The following is a 27,257-nucleotide window of genomic DNA, read 5'->3' as shown; positions in this document are numbered from 1 at the left end:
TAAAAGTTAATCAAGAATTATGCTAAGAAGCATCCTTTGTCAGAAATCTGGCCCCTAGCAACTGTCCCACACGCTGGCTTCAGGTACTCAGCCAGGTAAGACTGCCAGGATGAGGGAATATAATGAGATCCAGTGAAGATCCAGGAGAGAGAAACCCCATCCAGAGCCACACAGTTCCTGCAGCTCGGCCAACAAGGCTACCTGCGTCCAGGGTCTGAATGCCACAATCCTCCCACGTCCGCTTTCCACACTGTTATGATCTCTTGGTTCTTCAAGGATCAGACAACACCCCCCCGCCCCCCGCCGCCAACAACAAAACTGGGAATCGTTCAGGAAGGCTTGGCTGCAAACTAGAATGACATAGCCGGAGACCCACGCCACGGCTTAGAACTCATGCACAGAAACAAAGAGAACACTCGCTAGCGAACCCCACCCAGACCCAACCCAGAAAACTAAATATAACATATTTGAAACTTTTATAGCACAGGTAACTATTTGCCATATGTGTATATTTTAAACATGTGTAAATACCCATTACTCATGCCATCTATGTGTATCTATTTATTTTAATTTTTAGGTTTTTTTGAGACAGGGTCTTGCAGGAGCCTTGACCTCCACCGGTTCTGGTGATCCTTCCACTTTAGCCCTGGTGCGGCTGGAACTACCAGTGTGTGCCACCACACCTAGCTAATTTTTGGATTTTTTGTAGAGACAGGGTCTCGCTATGTTGCCCAGGCTGGTTTTTGATTGAACTCCTGGGCTCAATCGATCCTCCAGTCTCAGCCTCCCAGAGTGCTGAGATTACAGTTATGAGCAACCACACCTGACTCATTTTTAATCAATAGAGAAACCAGTACATTTACACAATGGGGAGGCGGGGCTGCTCTGAATCTTGATTGTGGTGGCAGTTTCACAACTTTCTACATCTGTCTGCATTCAAAGAACTGTATACCAGCCAGGTGCAGTGGCTCACAACTGTAATCCCACTACTCTGGGAGGTTGAGGTGGGCGGATCACCTGAGGTCAGGGGTTCAAGACCAGCCCGGCCAACAGGGTGAAATGCCATCTCTACAAAAATACAAAAACCAGCTGAGCATGATGTCAGGTGCCTGTAATCCCAGCTATTCAGGAGGCTGAGGTGGGAGAATCACTTGAACCTGGGAGGCGGAGTTTGCAGTGAGCCCAGATGGCACCACTGCATTCCAGTCTGGGCAACAGAGTAGACTCCATCTCAAAATAAAACAAAATAAAAACAAAAACAAAGAACCGTATAACAAAGAGAGAGCTTTACTCTATGTAAGGTTTAAAAATTGAATTAAAAAGTAAAGGAAAAAATAAAAAAAATATGGTATTATGATATGCTGAGGTATGTATAGTCATGAGCAAAGATCTTACTGTTGGGGATGGTGGAAGCAAGTCGAGAAGCACCGCATAGTGTAGCTCCTTTTTTAACACAGCAAACCAAAGTAAGTTTGTACATGTGTACGGAGGAATGTTCATGTGCGAGAAAAGGTCTGGCAGGGCACCCGGCCAGTGACTGACAGTAATTATCTGGGGTAGATGTTAGGCTTGCGGGGACGGGAAGAACAGTGAAGCAAACTTTCATTTTTCCCTTGGCACTCTGTTTTGTAATTTTAAGAAAATAATAAAGATGCTTATGTGTATGAGTTGTAAAATTGTAAGCAAAGCAGCAGTCACACCGTACTCACACTTAGTACCTTCTAGACACTAGCGCTCTTGGAGGATCCCAGGTGAGCCGATGTCAGAGACTGAGCATCTACATGGAGGAAAAAGAAGAGGTTAGGTCTCTGGCCGACTGAAGCCTTCCTGCTACAATACCCAGCTGTCAATCACATATTCACTCTTTCAACAAGCATTTACTGAACACAGCTGAGTGTAATCCCAGCACTTTGGGGGGCCGAGGTGGGTGGATCACTTGAGGCCAGGAGTTCAAGACCACCCTGGACGACATGACAAAACCCCGTCTCTACTAAAAATACAAAAAATGGCTGGGTGTGGTGGCTCATGCCTTTAATCCCAGCACTATGGGAGGCCAAGGTAGGTGGATCACAAGGTCAGGAGATCTAGACCATCCTGGCCAACATGGTGAAATCCCATCTCTACTAAAAAAAAAAAAAAAAAAACTAGCTGGGTGTGGTGTCACACACCTGTGATCCCAGCTACTTGGAGGCTGAGGCAGAAGAATCGCTTGAACCCAGGAGGTGGAGACTGCAGTGAGCCAAGATTGTGCCACTGCACTCCAACCTGGTGACAGAGTAAGACTCCATCTTAAAAAAAAAAAAAAAATACAAAAAAATTAGCCAGGGATAGTGGTGGGTACCTGTAATCCCAGGTACTTGGGAGGCTGAGGCAGGAGAATCGCTTGAACCCAGAAGGGTTCAATCTCGGCAGTGAGCCGAGATTGCGCCACTGCACTCCAGCCTGGGTGACAGAGCAAGATTCTGCCTCAAAAAAAAAAAAAAATCTATTTACTGAACACTTGCCATGTGCCAGCGACCAGGAATATACCAGTGTTCTCCAAGACAAAGTGGCTGTCCTCAGGGAGCAGACATTCTAGTAGGGGAGGAGGCAATAAACACATACACAATACAAAGTCAGGGAGTGGAGCCTTGATGAAGACCTTCGGAGAGGTAGGGGAAGGCCTCCTAGACGAGGGGGCACAGACACGAATGCATGAGACCACAGACCGTGTGACTACCTGGGAAAGAGCCTTCCAGAGGCAGGAGCAGGTATGGAGCATCTCAGGAGCAGCCAGGAGGCCTGTGGAGCTGGCACGGGGTGAGTGAGGGGCGAGCAGTGGTGGGGGTGGAGGGGGACAGATGGAGGGCTATTCTAAGGACATTTCCTCAGACAACTGTGAGCAGAGGAATGACAGAGAAATCACATTGTCTTGGTTTGGAGCTTCATATTATGAATTTATGCTTTTGAATATTTAGTATGCTTGTTTATATTTCAGTGAATATTCCATGGATGAATGAATGTCTCCAGGCAGAGAAGGCACTGTCTGTATTGTTTATCATCACATTCTGGGCACCAGCAGAGGCTGGGCGCTAAGTCAGGAGATGAGATCCGAGAGGGCCTAGAGCTGCCCTGTATCCAATGGCCATTCACTGATAACAATCCCTCCCAATGTGCCAGCTCTGTCCTAGCAGACATGCACTGACTCATTCCACCCTCCTGATCACCCAAGAAGATACTAACATGGGAGTCCATGTTACGGGTGAGAAAACTGAGGCACAGAATTCATAAGGAACCCACCAGCCGAGGTTGCCCATTCAGTCAAAAGAATACTAAGCCAGGAACAGTGGTGCATGTCTGTGGTCCCAGTTACTCAGGAGGCTGAGATGGGAGGATCGTTTGACCTCAGAAGTTCAAGTCCAGCCTGGGCAACGTAGCAAGACCCCATCTCTTTAAAAAAACAAAGTGTACTATATCCAGCCAGAATGTGAACCCATGCAACCTGGTCCCAGAGCCTGACCACCTGGCTAGACCACACTGTCACGAGGTGTCAATGAAGGCAGAGCCAACTGTAAGCTGGCAACACCTCCCTGCCCCACATCCCCAATACCACAATGTCCAAATGCTACCCAAATGCCCAGGCCAAGCTCAAAGGTCATTCAGCTCTTCCGGGAATCCTCCTAGGAAGGAAGCCTAGCAAGCAGTTAGCCAATACCCCAGGGTCCAGGACAACTTCAATGATCATTCCCCAGGGGTTCCCGGAGAAGCTCAAGGGGGTTCTTAACCTTTCTCATACCAGAGACTCCTACCAGCAACCTGGTGAATTAGTTGTAGTCTCCTCAGAATAATTTTTTTTTTTTTTGAGACAGAGTCTCCCTCTGTTCCCCAGGCTAGAGTACAGTGCGGCCATTTTGGCTCACCGCAACCTCCGCCTCCCAGGCTCAAGCAATTCTTCTGCCTCAGCCTTCCGAGTAGCTGGGTTTACAAGCATGCACCACCACCCCAGGTAATTTTTCTATTTTTAGTAGAGATGGGGTTCGATGGGGTCAAACTCCTGGCCTCAAGCGATCCGTCCACCTTGGCCTCCCAAAGTGCTGGGATTACAGGTATGAGCCACCACATCTGACCACATGCTTTTTATATTACGAGATCTAGTGGTGAGTCCAATAACTATAGTGATTTAGAAATAAGTGTTTAAATATTGTGTGATATTTGCAACAACTGTAACGTGATATGGGAATATCTGTGATTTCTAGTAATGACAAAATCTCAGATATTGCTAATCCAATTGTGGTTTATTGCCCTGTGCATTAAAAAAAAGTTAATTTCAGGCCAGGCACTGTGGCTCATGCCTGTAATCTCAGCTCTCAGGGAGGCAGAGGCGGGAGGATACCCTGAGCCCAGAGTTCGAGACCTGCCTGGGCAATATAGCGAGACCCTACTATTCTCCACAAAAAGGAAAAAAAAAAAACAAAAAAACACAGTTAATTTCAGTTAGAGGGTAGCAAAAATAGAGACGTAATGTTTTTTCCAGTCAACCTGGTGATTCACTCAACTTCCACCCTTCAAGGGTCCATGAACCCAAGATTAAGAACCCCTCAACTAGACCTGAGAGAGGGTAAAAGCAGAGCGAGTTCCAAGGGAAAAGAACAACTAGGGAGTGTGGGGCAGATTCGGCTCCGTGAATTTAGTATGGGAAGGGGTTCTAGGCATCGGCTGCTTTGGCCCACCCTACATCCATTTCTTTTCCTTAGTCAGCCCCTCAAACCTCACCTTTCCCACTCAGTCCTATGGGACTGACCCTGCCCATGGGTCATGGGTAGGGGTGGGAGTGGTCATATGATGTACCCCTGGCCAATAAAGCCACTGTACCGCTTTCCCTGTTCCCGGCTTCAGAGGTGGCCTGGGGTGACCCTGTCACCAAAGCCAGGATGATCAGAGCCAGTCAATACCAGCGTCATGATATATACTGGGACTATGGGGGAAAGAGATGGTTTATTTCCCTTGGAGCTGCTAAGCTGGTTGAATCTATTTGTGGAGCTGCTAGGGGCTGCTTCAGAGCCTACCTGAGAATAAACCCAGCACAGAAGAATGCAGAGCCTGGAGGTAAAAGGAAACATGTCCTGGCAACCTCATGAGGCCCTGGATCCAGCCATGCCTGAAACCATTCCAAGCTGAATCTCCCAGGCCCTGTGTCCATCCACTTCCTTTTATACTTCAGCAGACTGACCTGAATTTCTATTTGTTCACACAACCAATGACTCTCAAACCAACACAGAAGGGCAGAGGCAACTGCTGTTCTTGACGATTCCCATAGCTCCCTACCAGGCCATTTAGGAAAAGTACAAAATAAAATTAGAAACAGTCACTATACATAGAAACAGCAAATACAGAAAAATATGCCTTTAAAACACTCAGAAATGGCCTCTTGGGCCACCGCTATTGCTAAGCTGGTCTAGGAAGCCGTCACAATGGTGGTTTTCAAGATCCTTGGCAGGGCAGGAGGGAAGCAGAGGCACCCGGAACATTTTCCTTTATCACTAGACTTCCCATTTTAAAAATTCCTGGGATGATCAGAAAACCTCTGCAATAAAGCTCTTGTAAAATTTTAATGGCCGCCTTTTAAATTGCAATGGAAATTGCTTTCCCTCCACTCTAATTTTTCTCCTTTCTTTCTCTAAAGTGATGCATATGGCTCTATAAAGGCTGATCAGCAGCGAGTTGCTGTGGTGCCAAGTGTCTCTGAGCCAGCAACCTACATTCTGGCGACTAGAGGAAGCTGTGGATGCCGGTTGGTCTGCAGTCCCTCATGCAGCAGAGAGGAAAATGCCAAAGGGCCGTGGAGATGGCAGCAAAGGAGGGCTGCAGGGCCAGGAACCCAGGGCCCCACTTTCTACCACCTGGGAACGGATGATGACTTTCGGTCTGCCTCCACAATCCCAGCACATTTATGGCCATGACCCATTTGTCACACAGGTGACATTCAGGCTGAGCACTTCACTTCCTACAGGTTTACAGCAAGAACAGAATCCCCTAGTAGAGAATGGAAGAGGGAGAGGCGTCCTGCCTGAATGTCTCCGCCCCTCAGCCATAGATACTGGCTCTGGGAGAGGCATGTGATCCAAGCACGGCCAATCAGAGTGGGCCCTGGACATTTTGCTGCAACTTCTGGAGGAAACGGATGGGCGGTAAGGCAGGGACTGCCGAGGGCTTCTTTGCCATCTGAGGGTGAGCAGAGGTGGGACAGGAGGAAGGAGCTGAGAATGAAGTTAAACCTGAGAAAGGCAGACTCCAGAAATAAAGAGGGGTAGATTCCTGATGAGAATACCTGAGTAATTAATGACTCCGGTCAGGCCAGCTCTGGGACTTTTCAGGTCTCTGAACCATCAACTTCCCTTTGCAGTTTAAATCAACTGGAGTTGGGGAGGTTCTGTCACTTACAACAAACAGCACAGGAAGGGGCCTGAGAAATCAATACAGCACTCCTTCGTGTTTGGGTGAACATGACCCTTTTAAGACGCTGACGAAACAAAACTATGTCATGTCTCTCCAGGAAAGAAAGCACAAAATACTGCCTGCCTCAAAGCTGTCAAAGATTTCCGAAGCCCCTGTCCATAGGAACTAAGTGAAGAATGCTTTGATCTAGTCTGACTCGTCTGTCCACCTGGTGGAAAAGCAAACTGGGGTCCGAAATGTGTAAATGACTTTTCTGAGGCCCAGGGCTAGCTGGGGGGCAGTGCCCGGCTCCCCAAGACCCCCAGGAGGTTTCACCTTGAACTCTCCCGAGTACAGTCCTCCAAGGAGAATGCAGAGGGTAAAGGGAGGCCACAGGCAAGGCTCTAGGCCCCCATACCCTCATCTCACCTCCGGCAGCTCCATTTTTTCCTGCTTTATAAAATAGGCCTTGAAGGAAGTGTCTGACGTTCCGTAACGCCGTAATCAAACATACCGGAAACCAATCTTTCATATTCCATTTCAGAATATTCACATGTGAATGACCCTATGAAGCAGGCGTTATCACGATGGCTCCAGGTGAGCTGTTTCTGCCAAGCTGGCCAGGGCTCTCCTGACCCCAAGGCTGGCTGAAGCACCTGCACTTTTCTGTTCCTTGACCTGTACTTCTAGGCCTAGATTTTCTACTCCATCCTTGTATTTCCATCTCAATTCCTGTGGAAAGGATTATCTGCTCATAGCTCTCCACTCCCCTTTACCTGGTCCTCCCGAGGAAGAAGGAGTGGCCAATCTAGGGGGCCAGAGATTGTGACTGTTGCTGTCATCTGCTTTCAAGTGGGCAGATTATTAGCCTGCTGGGCCCAGGCCTACCAGCATTTTTCTCTGTGTTCAGAGACGGCAGGAGGTCCTCTTCTGTATCTGTCCTAGAGTAGAATAAACACCCTGGGCAGTGCCTACCCAGCCTCTAAGACACCCTGGCCACAGGTGCTCTCTCTTGACCAAGTGGTGATGGGGGAGAGCCAGGCCTTTCTCTCCTGTTCCTCTGTCTAAGTGGCTGGTCTGGAGGAATCAAACCCACTGGAGCCCTTGCTGTAAGCTTCACTCTCTAGACCGCCAGAGCATCGCTGTGGCATCAGGGACTTACTCACCTACTAATGAAGTGGTTCAGTCATCCTTCATTTAGAGAAGATTTCCATTATACCCATCCCTGTCCTGTCTTTGAAATAATGACTCAGGGAAGTATCTGTTCATTCAACTGCCTCTAGCCTACATCGCAACAAAGAAAAGCTGATAGGTGAAGGAAGGACTTTGCCTTGGGAAAATCTAGGCCCTCAGCAGCCCCTGAGATCATCTTGCAATTAATCATGTTTTCTCTTATGACCTATATTCTATTAATAGCACAACACTAATGATTTAGCACGGGTTCTTCTGCTGATCGATGCGGTCTACAAACATGACTAAGGTTGCGTCACTGACTTTTAAGGGTCTCTTCCTCGTTTCCTGTCCCCCCCGCCCCGTTGCCTCACCCTCTCCAGAAGAAAAGCGTGCTCGTGTGGTGCTCTGAACACACAGCTAAGAGGACTTCACTGTGCTGGGGGCCCAGTTGGTGGTCCTGCCTCCAGCCTAGCCTGAGTAGCTCCATGGTAGAGTGGGCTCGCACACAGGCCTCTGCTGATAAGCTGCTCAGGGAAAACAATGCCGTGCGACCATTCCACGCGCAGCAGCCTGGCCAGAATGCCAGGCTGACAACACCAAACGTGCTGAAGCTGTGGAGTAAGGAGAACGCTCAGTCACTGTGGGTGGGGGAAATGGGAACAAACATTTTGGGAGAGCAATTTGGCAACTTTATGTAAAGATGAAGAGAGGGTAACCTCAGTGACAAGCTTCACTTCACCTACTGACAGGCCCAGGGCTCCCTGCTGAGCCCCCAGACCCATGTACGGCTGCGCAAATTCTTTCTGGGTTGAAGCACAAGGTTTTTGTTTTAATTTTACTATACGCCAGGCATGTAGTTTTGCTTTGGTTTTCCTTCTTAAAGACAGGGTTGGGCTGGGCATGGTGGCTCATGTCTGTAATCCCAGCACTTTGTGGGGGCTGAGGTGGAGAGATCACGTGGTCAGAAGTTCGAGACCAGCCTGGCCAACATGGTGAAACCCCGTCTCTACCACAAAGACAAAAATTAGCCAGGCATGGTGGCAGGTGTCTGTAATCCCAGCTACTTGGCAGGCTGAAGCAAGGGACTCACTTGAAACTGGAAGGCAGAGGTTTCAGGAAGCCGAGATCATGCCACTGTACTCCAGCCTAGGCAACAAGCGCGAAACTCTGTTCCAAAAATAAATAAAGAGACGGTCTCACTCTGTTACCCAGGCTGGAGTGCAGTGGCATGATCATAGCTCACTGCAGCCTCAACCTCCTGAGCTCAAGCGATCCTCCTGCCTCAGCCTCCCAAGTAGCTGGGACTAGGTGCAAGCCACCATTCCAGCTCTGTTTTCTGTTCTTTATCAATCCACTTAAACCTCTTAACAACCTGTGAAGCACGTTCTACTATGATCTCCATTTTTAACAGACCAGAAAACTGAGGTACAGAGAGGTATCCTGCCCAAAATCACACAGCAAGTAAACAGCACAGCCAGGAGGGATTTGAACCCAGTGGGTCTGACTCCAGAACCACCAATAATGGCACCTACCAAACTCAGTAGTTAAGAGTATGAGCTCAGCCTTGAACTCCTTCTCCTTCCACATACACACATCAACGTCATGGGTCAAACACCTACATGGAAAAGGAAAAATAAAAACATGCCTAGAAGACAGCACAGGAGCATATCTTCATAACCTTGGGGAGGGCAAAGGTTTCTCACCCAGGAATTCTAGAAAAGCATTTCCCCTCTCTTCACGAAAAGGATCAGACTCAGATGTGGGGTGTGGTGCCCCATGTCTATAATCTCAGTACTCTGGGAGGCCGAGGCAGGCAGATTGCTTGAGCCCAGGAGTTAGAGGCCAGCCTGGGTAACACAGCAAGATCCCATCTCCATAAAATAAATGCAAAAATTACCCAGGCGTGGAGGCATGCACCTGTAGTCCTAGCTACATGGGAGGCTGAGGTGGGAGGATCACTTGAGCCCAGGAGGTGGAGGCTGCAGTGAGCCATGACTGCATCGCTGCATTCCACCCTGGGCGACAGAGTGAGATTCTGTCCCCCCCACAAAAAAATCAGACTCATCTACACAGTCATTTTCCCCTTCACCAGTCTGCCTTTTTCCCAGCTTGGAATGCAGATACGATAACTGGATTTGAGAGGGTTCCCATGTCCCCGGAACTACCTTGCCCAGATGAGAAGGGCTGAGTTCTCTGGGTCCAACAGCCATCTTAAAGCCATGGTGGCAAAAGAGTCAGAGCAGTCAACACCTGTCAGCCACTGAACCTGCCAACCTCTCTCTCCAGACATTGTTAGGTGACACGAATGACCACCGATGTGCCTATGTTTTGAGGTGGCAATGCCACTTGTGAATTCTGCTCGCTGCAGCTGAATGCATTCCTAAGTGAAACACCTGCTACAGCCGGGCTCCAGTAGCCACATGCTGTACCATCACTCTGGAGAGTCTGCAGAGAACCACCAACATGGACCTGAAGGGGTCTCAAGAAGACTCAATTAGAAGCTGAGCACGGTGGCTCATGCCTGTAATCCCAGCACCACCTTGGGAGGCCGAGGTAGGTGGATTACCTGAGGTCAGGAGTTCAACAGCAGCCTGGCCAACGCGGTGAAACCCTGTCTCTACTAAAAATACAAAAATTAGGCAAGTGTGATGGCACACGTCTGTAGTCCCAGCTACTCGGGAGGCTGAGACAGGAGAATCGCTTGGAGGCAGAGGTTGCAGTGAGCCAAGAGCACCACTGCACTCCAGCCTGGGCAACAGAGTGAGACTTCATCTCAAAAAAAAAAAAAGACTCAACTCAGAGATGAATTGTGGGACTCAAAGATTTCCACTAAGCATGGCTGATCAGAGGCAGCTAGAAAAACGACCTGGTGCCCGAATTAATTCTTGGGGAGCTGAAGAGAGAACAGCTTCTTTCCACTTAACACACTAACTACTAAGAGCAGCCGGGGTGACGGTCATTTTAAAGGCCAGGCCCAGCCTGCGGGCATACACGCACTGTGGTCGGCTGGCCCCAGGCTCAGGGGCTGCGGAAATCCTGCATAGCTTGTAGATCTTTTTTCTTCCTGTCACCAGCCATTTGCTGGATGTGCCAACAGTTAAACCCCTTCCTGCACTCCTATGAAAACAACTTGTCAATGTGGTTTCGACTGCTGGGTGCTTTTCCACAAAGCACTCTCCAGACCCCAGCTAATCAGATGGAAGACAGAACAGTGGCCAATCTACCAAAATAGGTCAGGCTTTATTTTTTAATCCTTTTATTCATAATAGATTGAAAGGGAAGAATGAAGGGGGAAAAAAATTACTAACAGTGAGAAAGCCTATGGTTATTTAACCTCTCTGTGCCTCAGTTTCCTCATCTCTAAAATGGGGATAATAATAGGGGTGTTGTGAGGATTAAAAAATTACTCCACAGAAATTGTTTAGAAGAAGACATTATACACTAAGTACGCAATAAGTGTGAGCTACCACAATTCTATTTACTTACAGATATATTTAGAGAGAGGTCTCGCTCTGTTGCCAGGGTGGAGTGCAGTTGTGTAATCATAGCCCACTGCAGTCTTGAACTCCTGGACCCAAAGTGATCTCTCACCTCAGCCTCCTGAGTAGCTGGGGCTACATGTGTGCGCCGCCACACCTGGGTAATGTTTTTAAAAAAAGTTTGTGCAGACAAGGTTTCACTAAGTGGCCCAGGCTGGTCTCAAGCTCCTGACCTCAGGGAATCCTCCTGTCTTAGCTTCACAAAATGCTGAGATTACAGGTGTGAGCCGCTGCACCTGGCCAGAGCTACCATTATTCTTATTTCTGGTGATAGGGTAGCTTTCTTGGACTGACTTCCTTGGCAAGCATCAAAATTGCACCCTCTGGTCAACCAGACACACAGAGACAAAGTCCCTGCTCTGATTCTGGCCACTTACGGAAAGAAGGAGGCTTGAAGGTCCAGGCCAAGGGGCAGAAGCTGGCTGTGATGGACCTGGGTACTGTGGACAGGAAATGAACCAACTCCAGTTGCTAAGTGCCCACCTAGCAGCCATTCTTCTCTTCCTTCTCAGGATGCTCAGCCGACTACATTTCCCAACCTCCCTGGCAGCCAGCACAGCCAATGTAAATATAAAGCGTGGGACTTTGAGGACAATTCCTCATCGGAAACCCAGAGCTGGACTATGCTTTTGTGCTTCTCCGTCACTCTATTCCCACCTGGACTCCATACTCACTAGCTTGGCTCCAGCAGTCACGCTGGGCCATGAAGCAACCTTAAGGACAAAGGCCTTGTGCTACGGATGGTGAAGCAGAAGGACCCTGGGTCAAAGGACTCTGCTTTTCTTTCTTTCTTTTCTTTTTTTTTTTTTTTTTTTTGAGATGGAGTCTCACTTTGCTGCCCAGGCTGCTGGTGAGATCTTGGCTCACTGCTACTCTGCCTCCTGGGTTCAAGCAATTCTCCTGCCTCAGCCTCCTGAGTAGCTGAGATTACAGGCACATGCCACCACGCCTGGCTAATTTTTGTATTTTTAGCAGAGATGGGGTTTCACCATGTTGGTCAGGCTGGTCTCGAACTTTTGACCTTGTGATCTGCCCAAAGTGTTGGGCCTCTACGCCTGGCTCTGCTTTTCTTGCTGACTATGAAGCTGCCACACCATGTGTGGACTGCCGATCTCTGGACATCTTACTCAGGACAGAAACTGCCTTCCATTGAGTTTATGCCACTGTTATTTCTGGTGTCTGCTACTGGCAGCCAAATGGGATTTTCAAATGATCTGGTAGTCTTGCATAGCAGATGAGTGACGGGACCTGCCGCCATTTAAAGTATCCTCATGCTTTAGGACACCTTGCTCTCATCAACACCAGAGAAAAAGCTAGATAAAGAATCTGCCAGATACAGAGTGGGCGACGATCATTTGGCCTTAGGAAGAGGTAAACTAAGAAATATATGAGATGCTGAGTCATTCATTCAACAATGGGCGCTACCTCAGTCTGGGCGATGGTGGGGTAGGGTGCTAGGTACAGTGAACGAAAGCAGACGCAGTCCGTGCCCTTACAAAATGTACTGTCCTCACTAGGGACCAAAGTAAGTGAGAACTTAAACACATATAAGTTCAGTGGTGAGAAGTACCATGCAGGAAGCCACAATGAATTTAAGACTAGAACTAAAGAAAAAGCAGAAGGAAGCATGTGAAAAGTGAGAGTATATTCCAGAATGTCCGTTAGCTGAAGAATTAACAAAATGTGGTACCTCCCCTACACAATGGAATATTCAGCCATAAAAGGAATGAAGCACGAATTCATCCACAATATGGATGGGCCTTGAAAACATGGCTGACTGAAAGCCAGTCACAGAAGACCATTGATTATACCGTTCCATTTACATGAAATGTCCAGAATGGACAAATCCATAAAGATAGAAAATAAATTTGTGGCTGGATACGGTGGCTCATGCCTGTAATCCCAGCTGAGGTGGGTGGATCACCTGAAGGCAGGAGTTCGAGACCAGCCTGGCCAACATGGTGAAACCCTGTCTCTACTGAAAATACAAAAATTAGCTGGGTATGATGGTACATGCCCTGGTCCCAGCTATTCAAGAGGCAGAGGCACAAAAATCCCTTGAACTTGGGAGTCAGAGGCTGCCGTGAGCAGACATTGTACCACTGCACTCCAGCCTGGGTGACAGAGCAAGACTACGTCTTAAAAAAAAAGACATTCAAAGGGCTATCTAGACTGAATGATCAGAAAACACACACACACACACACACACACAGAATCCCAGGAGATGGAGAAAAATACATGAGTTTGTTCAAAGAAACTCACAGGGAGCCCATGTGGCTAGATGGCTGCAGCAAGGGAGAGTGCATCTCCAGATGTAGCTGGTGCTCAAGGGGCTGTGTGGCCACAGTCAGCCATGTGCTTTTTAGTGTCATGGGAAGTGGGGAATGATGTGTTCTGATTCTCAGTTTCGAAAGATCCCTCTGGCTGTTTCACAGAGACCGTCAGTGTTAAAGAAGAAGAGAAAGGCCAGGTACACTGGTTCATGCCTATAATCCCAGCACTTTGGGAGGTCAAGATGGGAGGATCACTTGAGCTCAGGAATTCGAAACCAGATAGTGCAACGTTACAAGACCCTGTCTCTACAAAAAATAAAAATAATTAGCCAGGCATGGTGGCACATGCTTGCAGTCCAGCTACTCAGGAGGCTGAAGTGGGAGGATCACTTGAGCCCAGGAGTTCAAGGCTGCAGTGAGCTATGATCACACCACTGCACTCCAGCCTGGGCAACAGAGCAAGAGTCTGTCTCCAAAAAGAAAAGGGAGACAGCTGTTGCTATAGCAAAGGGGAGATGTACAGTGGAAGGAAAGGAGGATCCTAGTGAAGATTGATTTCAGCTCACAAACAAACAAGACTTGCTGGTGGACTGGCTATGGGTATGTGGGAAAAAAGGAAGATTTAATAATGACCTTCAAAGAGTCTCATCAGTTTTTCCAAACTGACTTTCTGCCAGATTCAAATTGCGTACAACACAACATCAAGAACAGTTCAGCAAATGCCTGTTAAATGAATTCAGTAAAGTCACTGCTCCTTTTTTTTTTTCAGGAAAAAAAAAAAGACGTGAATTCAAAGTATGTATACATATATGTGTATGTTTCTGGTTTGAATAAATGGATAGTTGATGATGTCATCTGCCAATATGGACCACTACCCACCAGTGGATGGCAGAGAAACAGGCACACGTAAAGGTACCGACTGTTTTGATTTGTATACACAGTTCACTAAAAATAGAGCTGGTCTCAGAAGTGTTTTTTTGTTTTTTGGGTTTTTTCTTGTTTTTTTTTTGTTTTTTTGAGACAGAGTTTCACTCTGGTTGCTCCAGGCTGGAGTACAATGATGCGATCTTGGCTCACCACAAACTCTGCCTCCCGGGTTCAAGCAATTCTCCTGCCTCAACCTCCTGAGTAGCTGAGATTACAGGCATGCATCACCATGCCTGGCTAATTTTGTTTTTTTTTTTTTTTCTTTTCTGGCAGACAGCACCAAGATAATTTTGTATTTTTTAGTAGAAATGGGGTTTCTCCATGTTGGTCAGGCCGGTTTCGAACACCCGACCTCAGGTGATCCGCCAGCCTCAGCCTCCCAAAGCGCTGAGATTACAGACGTGAGCCACCGAGGCCAGCCCAGAAGTGTTTTAAGTCCTAGCATGAAATGCTATTACCCCAAGTCAGGTAAGTTAAAATTACGGTGTCAACAGAACCCTATCTCCAGCTGCACCTTTGTTACGTCATGCGACAAACCCAGATATGGCTGGCTTTATGGGTGTGTGACCCCAGCAGCTGTGAGCCCTTCCCTTGGTCAAATGCTCTGTTGCCGTCTTTAAATCTGAAATCATTTTATCTTTAAACTTGTATTTTATAAGTGAAGTCCAGGGCCAATGGAGAAGGCATGTGAGCAGAGGAGATCCGATCCATTGTGTGCCTGTCACTCCTTGTCACAGCATCCTCATACAATATCCCTGATGCCCTGTGAGCACAGGATTCCGGCGGACCAATGATGCATGCAAGTTCAGCAAGATTGAAAGCAAGTATAAAGTAAGCATATTATCACACCTAGAAGGGAGTAAGCGGGGACACTGACAGTCCCCAGAGGCCCCTCCATTAGAGCCAGGAGTTGCTTCCAACACAGCAGAAGGCAGGCAATGAAATGCAGAAAGAAACACGAAGACCATGGAACCCTCTCACACTCTTTTTTTTTTTGTCCTTTTTTTTGGAGACGAAGTTTCACTCTTGTTGCTCAGGCTGGAGGGCAATGGCACGATCTCAGCTCACTGCAAACTTCACCTCCCAGGTTCAAGCAATTCTCCTGCCTCAGCCTCCCAAGTAGCTGGGGTTACAGGCACTCGGCTAATTTTGTATTTTCAGTAGACAAGGGGTTTCTCCATGTTGGTCAGGCTCATCTCAAACTCCCGATCTAAAGTGATCTGCCTGCCTCAGTCTCCCAAAGTGCTGGGATTACAGGCGTGACCTACTGTGCCCAGCCTTCCTTTTTTTTTTTTTTTTTTTAAACAGTCTTTCTCTGTTACCCAGGCTGGAGAGCTGTGACCTGATCACAGTTCACTGCAGCCTTGACCTTCCAGGCTCAAGTGGTACCCCCACCACAGCTACCTGAGGAGCTGGGACCACAGGTGCATACCAACATGCCCAGCCAGTTTTTGTATTTTTTGTGGAGACAGAGTTTTGCCATGTTGCCCAGGCTGGTCTCAAACTCCTTGGGTCAAGAAATCTGCCCACCTCAGCCTCCCAAAGTGCGGGGGTTACAGGCATGAGCCACCGGACCTGGCCACATTCTTTTTTACTTGTCACACTTCCCTGAATTAGCCAACTTGGTATGTGGAACAATGTCATGGAAAGAAACAGAAAGATAGGGCAACCCACAGTTCCTCTTCCTTTCATTCCTTCCTTAGTCATCAGTAAGTCAAAGGCAGAATATTGGTAGAATGTGCACATGTCAAGATACGAAATGAAAACAGTTTAAGTTGGTTTTGTGCGGCATTTCCACTGTCCTGGTAAAAATGAATGAAATATATACAAATAAGCCAGGAAATGCAAGGTGTGTCATTTAGTGATTCCAATGAGTGAAATGATCTGATACTTGCATTTCAACCTGGCATGGAGCTGGGCATGGTGGCTCAAACTTGTAATCCCAGCACTTTGGGAGGCTGAGGCAGAAGGATCACTTGAGGCCAGGAGTTTGAGACCAACCTGGGCAACATAATGAGATCATATCTTGACCAAAAAAAATTCTTCTTTTTTTTTTTTATTTTAGATGGAGTTTTGCTCTCGTTGCCCAGGCTGGAGTGCAATGGCGTGACCTCGGCTCACCGCAACCTCCACCTCCCAGGTTCAAGAGATTCTCCTGCCTCAGCCTCCTGAGTAACTGGGATTACAGGCATGCACCACCATGTCTGGCTAATTTTTTTTGTATTGTTAGTAGAGACGAGGTTTCTCTATGTTGGTCAGGCTGGTCTTAAACTCCCAACCTCAGGTGATCTGTCCACCTTGGCCTCCAAAAGTGCTGGGATTACAGGTGTGAGCCACTGCACCCAGCCACCCCCCCCCCCCCCCCCCCCCCGCAAAATTTTAAAATTAGCTGGGCGTAGTGGTGTTCACCTGTAGACTCAGCTGCTAGGGAGATCACTTGAGCTCGGTAGGTTGAGGCTGTAGTGAGCTATGATTGTACCACTGCACTCCAGCCTAGGCAACAGAGCAAGACACTCTTACTTAAAAAAAGAAAAACCGAAAAAGTATGTGGCATGAGAAGTGTTCCGTCCAGTGGCTCTGAGTGTTGGGCGTGGGGTGGATGTGAGTTAAGTTGTTGCTTGTGCTTTCTGTCCCCAGAACCTTCAGCTGGAACAGAGCCCAAGATCTGATGTCCTGACTTCAGCATTTCTGTAATTCCTCTGTGCCGGTCTCGCGAGTGGCAGATTTGGAGTTGCTGCACGCTTCACAGCTCACCAAACTCCGCTTAGTTCATCCACGTGACTGTGAAATAGGTCAGACTGCCTGTCATGGTCAGCGAGAAGTGATTCTCACCATGGCATCTGGCACTCAGGAACACCTTGGCCTCTCCTAGCCTGACAGAGGCCCAGGTGAGCCTTTATCACCACAAATGCCAAGGGCTCTCCACCTGTGGGGTGGGTGGAGGACACTCCCAGGTGGGCCTCTAATAATGATCAGTGGGTGAAGTTAATTCTGACCACAAGTAAGGACCATGGCAAGGCCTCCCAGGGAGAATGCCAGGCTGAGCAGGCCATGTGATGTGGAAGAGAATGACATAGATACCCACTGTCCCCACAAAATGACAATGACTTTTGTCGCTGTGTTTTACATCATCAAGGTACTTCTCTGAATGTTGCTTTCCCTTAAATACATCACAAAAATACCTCCAGGGCAGTGGGCAGTGCTCTCAACCCACTCGTTTTAGAGGTTGTTGAGGCCAAGAGTATGGACGTGCCATATTTTATTTAATCATTCCCCGAAAAATGGGCATTCGTTTTATTTCCAGGGTTGATTTTTTGTTTCGCCACTGCAAACAATACTGCAGAAATAGCCTTTTGGACTTGGGCTATTTGCTTTTCTCTTCTGCAGGGCAGAGTCTCAGGAGGGCTGAGTCAAAGACTGGATGAAATATGACGTGGTTACATTATGGAACGGTTTCCAGGTGAAGGTGTGGAACTGCACATGTAATATATGCTTGTCTGTGTATTGAGCATCTCTGGAAGAACATATGTGACAGGGGTGTCCTCACAGGAGGGGACGGGGAGATGAGAGGAGGGTAAGAAGACTACTGCATACCTTTTTTGCACCACTTGAATGTTTTATCACATGCATGGCTGGCTCATTCAAAAAGAAGATTTTTTTTTTCAGCCCACGCTCTAAAAACGCTGCAGTGATTCACATGTCCTCCAGCAACTTGGGAGAGTATTGAGTTGGGCTCATTAATGCCCTATCCTTTTCTCCTTCAAGGTCGTTCCTCCTTTTTCTTTTTTGCGGGGGGCCTGGTATAAGCTGAAATGTGTCAAATTTTACTTTCTCGTAATCTGCGACACCTCCTATTCTACAGCCTTGGGTAGGAAGAAGGCAAAGTCCCAGAGATGCTAGTTTTGACAACTGGCCTGGCCCAGCACCTCCCAGCAGCACCAGACGGAAACCCAGGCCAGGGTCGAAGCAGGAGGCAATGGGAGCTTGAAGGTCATGCTGTTTTAAACTCACACTGGCCGAGCTGCCCTCACTGGCTGTGTGGACTAGAGTCCCCCAAATGCCCAAAGCCCCTCAGAAAGGGCAAAGGAGGCCAGCAGCAGTGGCCACTGCCTGTGGGACCTGCATTCTCAAGAAGAAGGCCAGAAACAAAAAGGAACAGGGCACAAAGAAGGTGGAAGAATCAACTTCATACAAACAAGAGGCCTCTCGTTTACTTCCTGCAGGTCCAGCCTCCCTGCGAGGCTGGCCCAGAACCAAAGGACACACCAACCACTGCTTTCAATCCTCAGGAAAACAAAGCTGACCTAAATGCAGACAGCAAGGGCCCGAGAATGGCAGGAAATCCAATGTGATGCACCTGCTGCTGCAAGGTTGGCTGAAACTCTGGACTCACCAGCGGAGGGGAGAAAGGATGGGAGGAGAATGGACTTGGCTAGATGAGAGAGCAGCCCTGGAGAAGGCAGGGGAGGGAGGACATGAAAGAATCTCAGGCCAGGTGCAATGGCTCCTGCCTGTAATCCCAGCACTTTGAGAGGCCGAGGTGGGTGGATCACGAGGTCAGGAGTTTGAGACCAGCCTGGCCAACATGGAGAAACCCCGTCTCTACTAAAAATACAAAAATTAGCCGGACACAGTGGTAGGCACCTGTAATCCCAGCTACTCAGGAGGCTGAGGCAGGAGAACTGCTTGAACCTGGGAGGCAGAGGTTGCAGTGAGCCCAGATGGCACCATTGCACTCCAGCCTGGGCAACAGAGCGAGACTCTGTCTCCAAAAAAAAAAAGAAAAAGAAAAGAAAAGAAAAAAGAATCTCAAAATCAGCAGCAACTCTACATGCTTCAGTTGGTGGACTGACATTGGATGCTACTGTTCCACAGCCTGGAGGGAGACACCTCTGCCTCTCACCCCACGCTCTGGCCTGGGCTAGGCTGGGAACAGGGGAGGCTCCCTGCACAGCACCAGAGCAGGGGCCAGCCTTTACTCAGATGCTTCCCTCCGCCTGAAATGCCCTTACCCTTCATCCCTTAAGACTCATGGTAGCTCACACCTGTAATCCCAGTGCTGTGGGACACCAAGGTGGGAGGAACACTTGAGGGCAGGAATTTGAGATCAGCCTGGGGAACACAGTGAGACCCCATCTCTGCAAAAAATTAAAAAATCAGCTGTATGTGGGGGTGTGCGCCTGTGGTCCCAGCTATCAGGGAAGCTGAGGTTGCTTGAGGTGGGAATATTGAGGCTGCAGTGAGCCGAGATCACACCACTGCACTCCAGCCTGGGTGACAGAGCAAGACCATGTGTCAAAAAAGAAAAAAAAAAAAAAAAAAAGACGAAGCCCAGCAAAGATGTGCATTCATGCATTTTGGCTGGAGCAGCCTCTGTGAGTGGGAAAAATGGGAGACAACCTGTGTCTGTCAGCAGAGATCCAGCAACGATGCAGACACGTGGGAGAATCTTTCATGTCTCTCCTTCCCTCGTTCTCCACAGCAAGTTCATCAGCAAACCCTGTGGCCACTATCTCCAAAATACATCCTGAATCATTTCCTTCCTCCCTCCCTCCCAGGCCCAGACACCACCATCATCTTCCATCTGAACAACTGCATGAGATCCCTCTCTGGTCTATAGCCACGCTTCACGCTTCCCTTCCTAGACTCTACTCTCCCCCCGCAGCCAGAGGGATTACATCCAACAGGGTGGCCTCCAGCTCCTTTCCAGATTAAAGTTCTTCAACGTACCTCTGGCCTCATCATCTTCCCCCATCACCCAAAGGCTCCTGCCACACTGGCTGCCTCGATCTTCCAATTTTATTCCTGCCCCAGAGCCTTTGCATGTTTGGCTCTAGTTATTCTCAAGGTAGGCTTCCTCAGGGAGGCCTTCCCTGACCACCGAGCTTAGGGAGCTCCTACTTCCATCTATTTTTATTCCTTACAGAGCAGCAACCTTGGCCATGCCTGTAATCCCCGGCTCATGCTTGTAATCCCAGCTACTCCGGAGGCTGAGACAGGAGAATCACTTGAACCCAGAGGCGGAGGTTGCAGGGAGCTGGGATCATGCTACTGCACTCCAGCCTGAATGACAGAGCGAGACTTCATCTCAAAAAAAAAAAAAAAAAAAAGAGGTTCTCACTGTGTCACCTTGGTTGGAGTACAGTGACTTAATTTTAGCTCACTGGAGCCTTGAACTCCTGGGCTACAGTGATCCTCCCACTTCAGCCTCCTAAAGTGCTGGGGTTATAAGCGTGAGCCATCATGCTTAGCTCATTTTTCAATTTTTTATGTTCAGTAGAGACAGTCTCATTATATTGCCCAGGCTGGTCTCAAGCTCCTGGGCTTAAGCAATCCTCCTGCCTCAGCTTACTCAAGAGCTGATATTACAGGGCTGTGTTCTTAATAGCTCTACTAAGGGCAGCTGCTGCTGGGAGGGGGTCTGGAGGGAGAGGGCTGAGCAGGGTTACAGACGTCAATATAAGACATAATTATGAGAGATGGGGAGTGTCAGAGATGACTGGAGAGAGATGGAAACCAATCTCAAAAGGAAACAGAAGTTTTATCTCTTGTGTGGCAAACGACTATGAAAAATAAATAAGCAGAAGGCTCTCCACTCGCCTTACTCCAACCCACCAAAGCCTCACGATGGACAGCAGGGCTTTGTGACACGATTAACCATCCATATCACACCGTCATAGAACACCAGACCCTGTCCTGCTGGCCCCTGGGAAAATCCCCAAAGCAGATGGAGAAGCAGTGTGGCGATGTGGCCAGGGGCACCATCTTGGTGGTCGGCTAGAGCCAGGATCAGATCACAGCTCTGCTGCTTAGCAGCGTGTGACCTGTGGCTGGGAACCAGCCCATTCCGAATATCCCGAGTTTCCTCATCAGTAACGTGGTGGGAGTGTGGGGAGGGTTAAATGAGGTAACAGCAATAGAGCAGTTGGCAAAGTGACTGGCACAGAAGGACCCTAAAAGCACATGGGCAAAGCTGTTATTACAGCCAAAATACTCAAGAAATAAACGACATTCTCGACTCCTCATGTCTGAGAAGGTCTCTTGGGCAAACTGGATTCAGCACACATCCTAAGTGATGGGTCCCTCCAACAGAGAGTGCCTTCACGTTGGAAGTTTCCTTCTCTCTCTACCTATTCTCCATGGAGTAACAGTCCAGGACAAGAGTCACCCAGGCAAGGACAGATGGATCCCAGACAGCAGGAGAAACGTGTGGAGAGGCAACCTCCTCAGTGCTTCACAGGCAGAGCCCAGCAGAAGAGACCTGGCTAGTATCCCTAACTCTCAAGGTGACTTTGAAAAAGGAACGTGGCAGGCATGGTGGTTCATGCCTGTAATCTTAGCACTTTGGAAGGCTGAGCTGAGAAGACTGCTTGAGCAACATAGGGAGACCCTGTCTCTATCAAAAAAATTTTAAAAATTAGCTAGGTATGGTGGCATGCACCTGTAGTCACAGCTACTCAGGAGGCTGAGGCAGAAGGATTGCTTGGGCCCAGGAATTCAAGGCTGCAGTGAGCTATGACCCCATCACTGTACTTCCGTGTCTTAAGAAAAAAAAAAAGAAAGAAAAGGGAAGAGAGGTAAAGTGAGAGTTTGGGCCAGGCACAGTGGCTCACACTTGTAATCCCAGCATGTGGGGTGTGGGGAGGCCGAGCACAAGGTCAGGAGATTGAGACCATCCTGGCCAACATGGTGAAACCCATCTCTACTAACAATACAAAAATTAGCTGGGCATGGTGGCCTGTGCCTGTAATCCCAACTACTTGGGAGGCAGAGGCAGGAGAATTGTTTGAACCTGAGAGTCGGATGTTGCAGTGAGCCAAGATTGTGCCACTGCACTCCAGCCTGGAGACAGAGCAAGACTCTGTCTCAAAAAAAAAAAAAAAAAAAAAAAAAATGGGGGGTGGGGCGGGGGGAGAATTTTAACAGCTTAAAAGGCAGACTAGGGTGATTTCTCACCACTTCCCCAATTAGAACAGCAGTGGGCCTTGCAGTTCTTCATTTCTTAGAGTCCATGAAAGGAGGACCAGGCCTCTGGAGTCCTGAGGTCTGCATCTGTATAACAGGAGGATAACATTCACTCTTCAGACTCACTCACATTCATTCAGCATGTACTCATTAAGCAACTGCTATGGGCCAGGAACTGCTCTAGATGCTGGGGATACAGAAAGAAACAAGTCAGACAAAAATCCCTGCCTTTGCAGAGCTCACATTCCAAGGAGGATGGTGTAGAAAGCAAACAAATATATAACATCGGACCATGATAAATGCCAGGAAGCAAAATGAAGCAGGAGACAGAGTCAGGGAGGGCCATTTTAGACAGGGTGCTGAGGAAGGCCTTTGGGAGGTGGTGTCGCAGAGACCTCAATAAAGTAACTAAATCATACATGCACACACACAAAGATACTTACACACATATAGCCAAGAACACAGTGCCTGCTATAGAAAACTAAGGTGATCTAATTCGACAGTTAAGAGTGCTGTCTCAGCTCACGCTTGTAATCCCAGCACTTTGGGAGGCTGAGGCAGGCGGATCATGAGGTCAGGAGTTTGAGACTAGCCTGATCAACATGGTGAAACCTGTCACTGCGCTGTAGTGCAATGATCCGATCTTGGCTCACAGCAATCCTCGCCTCCTGAGTTCAAGCAATTCTCCTGCCTCAGTCTCCAGAGTAGCTGGGATTACAGGTGTACACCACCATGCCCGGCTAATTTTTGTGTTTTTAGTAGAGATGGGGTTTCACCATGTTGGCCAAGCTGGTCTTGAACTCCTGACCTCAAGTGATCTGCCTGCCTTGGTCTCTCAAAGTGCTGGGATTACAGGCGTGAGCCACCATGTTCTTTTCATTTTCTTCCTTAGCAGCACATGCCAGACACGGAAGGCCCCTCCTATCAGGGCCTTACTTGGCCTTCCCAGCTGCATGATATTCCACTGCACAGACAAACCCAACCGATTCCTCTAGTGCCCTATTAAGGCACATACAAGCCATTTCCCCTCTACTGCTCTGACAAGCACTGCTGTAATGAATAATCTTGAACAAAGATCACGTCTCACTCTTGGGAACATCTGTAGGTGAAGCTTCCTAGAAGTGGAGCTGCTGGGACAAGGATGGGTGTGTGCCGGCTCAGACTCAAAGGAATGGCCAGACTCCCCTCCAAAGTGACAGTTCTGTTTTCCCTCCCACTAGCTCCAGAGAAGCCTGCCCGCCCCCCCCCACACCCCTGCATCACAGCCCACAGCGTGTGCACATGCCCTTCTGAGAGGTGCAAAGTAGTATCTCAGCATGATTTTAATTGGCATTTTACTATGCCCAGAGTCAGGTATCTTTCCGTGTGTCTGAGAGGCACTTCCTGTTTCTACACATGCCGCCCATGTCAGTGTGGGGGACTGTCATCTCCCTGGACAGTATTCTCATGCCAATATTCAAAGCCCTCCTACCTTTCTTGCCCTCTCCCCTCTTATGTACCTCACTCTCTATACTGTAAAAGGCATGAGGCCCCACACCCTGCAAAGCCTGCAAGCTCAAGTATGATTGGCCCTGTCTGCTTCCTGCACCTTCTACGGCTCCATTCCCTCCTCACTCATGCTGCTTCATGTCTGGGCCTTTCAGTTCTTCCAGACTGGCTCTACCCACCTCAGGGTGTTTTTATATATTCAGTCCCCAATCCCTATCCTGGACTCACCCCTGCCACCACCACTCCCCTAGACTGGCAAACTCCTACTGATGCTCTCAGCCTCAGCATCACCTCCCCAACTAGTTACATGACTTGGCACCCAGTTTTTTTCCTCCACCATTCACTGCCTGTTTATTTGGGTGCTTTTTTTCCCCTTTTAGACAGCATCTCACTGTTGCCCAGGCTGGAGTGCAGTGGCGGGATCATAGCTCAACCTCCCGGGCTTAAACAATCTTCCCACCTCAGCCTCCTAAGTAGTTGGGACCACAGGTGTGCACCACAATGCCCGGCTAGTTTTTGTATTGTTTGTAGAGATGGGGTTTCAGCATGTTGTCTAGGCTGGTCTCGAACTCCTGGCCTGAAGCAGTCTGCCTGCCTCAGCCTCACACGGTGCCAGGATTCGTAGCTGAGTGATTCAGACAAGTCACTGTGCTCCATTTTCCTTTTCTCCTTATATTACTATTATCACTTCATTCATTCCCTTAGCAACATTTAGTAAGGTGCATATTTGGTGGAAAGGGCCATACCTTTAACAAAACAGACTTGGTTCCTGCCTTTACGGAGCTGACATTAAAGAGAAGGGGACATTCTGAGCAGATCAGCTGAGTAGCTCAGGAAAGAAGGGTGGGGTGGGCTTCGGAGCAGGCCCCCGGAAGTGTGTTGAATGAGACATCTGAAAGAGGAGTCGTCATCAGCCAGGCCACAAGAGGTGGGGTAGTGGGAGCATGGCAGGAGAGCCAAGAGAGCAGCCCAGGAGCAAGGAGCAGACATCGTGCCTTCACGGAGCAAGGAGCAGATATCGTGCCCTCAAGGAGCAAGGGGCAGACATCGTGCATTCAAGGAACAAGGGGCAGATATCATGCCTTCACGGAGCAAGGAGCAGACATCGTGCCTTCAAGGAGCAAGGGGCAGACATCGTGCATTCAAGGAGCAAGGGGCAGACATCGTGCCTTCAAGGAGCAAGGGGCAGACATCGTGCCTTCAAGGAGCAAGGGCAGACATCGTGCCTTCAAGGAGCAAGGGCAGACATCGTGCCTTCAAGGAGCAAGGGGCAGACATCGTGCCTTCAAGGAGCAAGGGGCAGACATCGTGCCTTCAAGGAGCAAGGGGCAGACATCGTGCCTTCAAGGAGCAAGGGGCAGACATCGTGCCTTCAAGGAGCAAGGGGCAGACATCGTGCCTTCAAGGAGCAAGGGGCAGACATCGTGCCTTCAAGGAGCAAGGGGCAGACATCGTGCATTCAAGGAGCACAAGCCCGGCAGGGCACAGGGATCTGCAGGACGAGGTAGGGGAGGGCGGCAGGCAGGGTCAGAGCACACAGGGTCTGGGGGGGCCACACTGAAGAGCTGGCCATCCTGTAAGGAGCTGCAATGAGATTTTAGTATCACTATGATCAAGAAGTGTAGCCCAACTGCTGTCCTTTGGCATCCTGCTTAAATGATTGCAGCTTAGAGGTTCTATGAAGATGTTACAGTGGGCACGTGGCAAGAACAGAGGGGGCAGTGACCTCATCCCTGCCTGTAGCTGATTGGCCAGGAGTGGGTGGGGGGCACCTGACCCAGCTAAGCCTGTCACAAGAACCCCTTCATTGGCCCCGGTTAGTCCAGAGGAGACATCCTCCCCTCCTAGGGTTGTTTTGGACTTGGGCGGAGAAAACAGGGGGTGACTGACTTTGGGGGCTTGTACTGCAAGGTGTACCGCTCAGCAGTCTGTGATGGCCAGGCTTCCTACCTAGTAGAAGAAAAAGGAGAAAGAGAAACTGAATATTAGAGAATGAATAATGCAGATCTAAAGGTAGGGAGTGGGCCAGGCGCAGTGGCTCAAGCCTGTAATCCCAGCACTTTGGGAGGCTGAGGCGGGTGGATCACGAGGTCTAGAGATGGAGACCATCCTGGTCAACACGGTGAAACCCCGTCTCTACTAAAAATAAAAAAAATTAGCGGGGCATGGTGGCGCCTGCCTGTAGTCCCAGCTACCCAGGAGGCTGAGGCGGGAGAATTGCCTGAACCCAGGAGGCGGAGGTTGAGGTGAGCTGAGATCGCACCATTGCACACCAGCCTGGGTAACAAGAGCGAAACTCCGTCTCAAAAAAAAAAAAAAAAGGTAGGAGTAAACAAGTGAGGAAGAGAATGCAGATACTTCAATCCCAGCACCCAGCCCCCGCTTCCCCTATGGGAGGTTTTGCAACTAGCCCGCTAGTGTGAGCTCACCCCTCTTATTAGTGATTGGTTTGGGGAAGATCACATGACCATTGCTAGGTCCAATAAGAGAGAACTCTGAGGTTTTGCACGATGGCTAGGGGACAGATACCCTCTCTAATACTCAAGACAGGGATAAGGACACAAGCCTGAACAGGTGCTGGCAGCTGGTGTGCAACTTTCAGGGGAGCCAGGTTTGAAGATGACACTGACATCAGAGGGAACAATCAAGAGACAGAAAGAAAATGGGTCACTGGCAAGAGCCTCAGGCTCCTGGACCAGCCAGCCCAGACATCTGCCCCACCTCTGGGCTTTCCAGTTGAAGGAGCCAATCCTTTCTCCTAAAATTTACGTCTGTCTGAGTTGGTGTTTCTGCTACTTGCAACCAAGGAACTGACTGGTCATGAGGCTTTGCTTCAGGTCTCTGGACCGCCCCGGCAGCCTCTGGTTAAATGCCCACTTTTTGCCTAAATTGTTGCAATATAGGAATTTGGCCAATGACTCAACTTGCCCACTGCCTCCCCAGCTCTAAAATGGGGATAATTATATACACTTGATTGAGCTGTTAAATGGATTAAAAATGATTTAAAGACTGTCTAGCACATTGTAAATTCTCAGCACGTTAGCAATTATTATTCGAAAGTACTGAAGGGTGGCTGAAAAGTCCCAATCCCAGCGAGCAATCAGCCACACCCTCCCCCCATCTTGTTTGTGGTCCCTTTGTTCAGATCAGCAAGTCCCTTCTTCACAAACAGTCCCAGAGAACAGCTAGCCCAGTTTCTGTCAGAAGGGTGGCAAATCTGGCCTGGGAGTAGGGATGGGGGTTGGATCTGAAATGAAAGAGATTTTACTCAACTTCTCCGGTAGCTGGGTGGTGGAGGAAGCCCTCATGAGCTCATTTCTCCATCAAATACAAGCTGGGGTCTAAAGTTTCAAAACACAGGCTGGGGCATGCTGGCACAGTCCCGAGAGAGGACAAAGGAAAGAGCCGGGATGGAGGAGAAACAGCGACATGGCAGGTTCCACAACGAGGAGGCTCCCGGGCTGGATTCCAGCCACAT

General features: G+C 48.9%; 1 protein-coding gene across 15 annotated transcripts in view; it reads right to left on the bottom strand.

Annotated features, from left to right (window-relative positions):
- The window catches only part of SIPA1L3 (signal induced proliferation associated 1 like 3), a 323,626-nt gene that overhangs the window by 170,133 nt on the left and 126,236 nt on the right, over nucleotides 1–27,257 (bottom strand). For 7 of the 15 annotated variants that reach the window (XM_078359226.1, XM_078359228.1, XM_078359219.1 and 4 more), the window contains one exon: nucleotides 1,710–1,777. The exons of 1 other annotated variant lie outside the window; for it this stretch is intronic. The gene's annotated coding sequence lies outside the window, so the exon portion shown is untranslated. The remainder of the gene's footprint in view (nucleotides 1–1,709; nucleotides 1,778–27,257) is intronic. 7 more of the 15 variants (XM_078359222.1, XM_078359223.1, XM_078359218.1 and 4 more) reach the window with 1 other exon arrangement.

This window comes from Callithrix jacchus, chromosome 22, assembly GCF_049354715.1.
Source record: "Callithrix jacchus isolate 240 chromosome 22, calJac240_pri, whole genome shotgun sequence".
Lineage (NCBI taxonomy): Eukaryota > Metazoa > Chordata > Mammalia > Primates > Cebidae > Callithrix > Callithrix jacchus.
The sequence above is the reverse complement of the archived record's forward strand: the minus strand, read 5'-3'. Positions and strand labels throughout refer to the sequence as shown.